Raw genomic sequence first — 1,253 nt, forward strand, 5'->3', positions numbered from 1 at the left:
TACCACAAAAAAAAAAAAAAAAAAAAAAAAAAAAAAAAGATGTCCCAATCATAAATCATGAAAAGAGATAACCAGATATCATGTTACTGCTGATGGAAGTACATATATATTGGAAAGAGTCAGACTAAATAATTTAACCTGAATCTGATCATGCCTACAGATACAGAACTATTAGTTTACAGAAAATAAAGGAAGCCAAAGAATACTAAGAGCAGCAATCGGCAATCTCCAGACTGTGGGAAATTCTACAGGACAAATGACATGTTTCTCTCTCTTTTTTTTTTTAAGTTGGGGTGGTAGGACAGGAGAGCCATAGGTTAAAGAGATTTAAGAGACATATAGATGAAGCACATGTGATTATATGAACTTGGATTAAATCCTGGTTTGAACAAAACTCTAAAATGATTGAGACAATCAAGAAAATTTAAGCACTGACTGAATAATCAATACAGAGAAATTACTAACTTTGGGTGTGATCATTGTATTTTTAAGATGAGTCCTTGGGACTTCCCTGGTAGCTCAGCGGTTAAGAATCCGCCTGCCAATGCAAGGGACACGGGTTTGATCCGTGGTCCCGGAAGGTCCCACATGCTGTGAGGCAACTAAGCCCGTGCGCCACAACTCACTGAGCCTGCGCTCTAGAGCCCGCGTGCCACAACTACTGAGCCCGCGTGCCACAACTACTGAAGCCCACGCGCCTAGAGCCCGCGAGCCACAACAAGAGAAAGCCCGTGTGCAGCAACGAAGACCCAACGCAGTCAAAAATAAATAAATAAAAATAAATAAATCTATTAAAACAATTATTAAAAAAATAAAAGATAAAAAAAGAAGAGTCCTTATCTTTTAGAGGTATATATTGGATATTTAGGACAAAACAGCATGTCTTTAATTTTAAAACAAACCTGTGGGATGAAGGAGGAAGGGGTGGAGAGAGGTATTTATGAAACAAGAGTGTCATGTATTAATAGTTACTGAAGCCAGGATGACAGGGGAACGGGTTTCCTTACATAACCGTAAAAGGAATAGACTGTTTTCAAATATCCATAATCTCTTTGCTAAATATGAAGCATTAATCAGAGAACTCTGCACTAATTAGCCAATTTTGCTAGAAGAATATTTTTTTTTTTGCAGTACGCGGGCCTCTCACCGTTGTGGCGTCTCCCGTTGCGGAGCACAGGCTCCGGATGCACGGGCTCAGTGGCCATGGCTCACGGGCCCAGCCGCTCCGCGGCAGGTGGGATCTTCCCGGACCG

Source organism: Physeter macrocephalus, chromosome 8, assembly GCF_002837175.3.
Source record: "Physeter macrocephalus isolate SW-GA chromosome 8, ASM283717v5, whole genome shotgun sequence".
Taxonomy (NCBI): Eukaryota; Metazoa; Chordata; class Mammalia; order Artiodactyla; family Physeteridae; genus Physeter; species Physeter macrocephalus.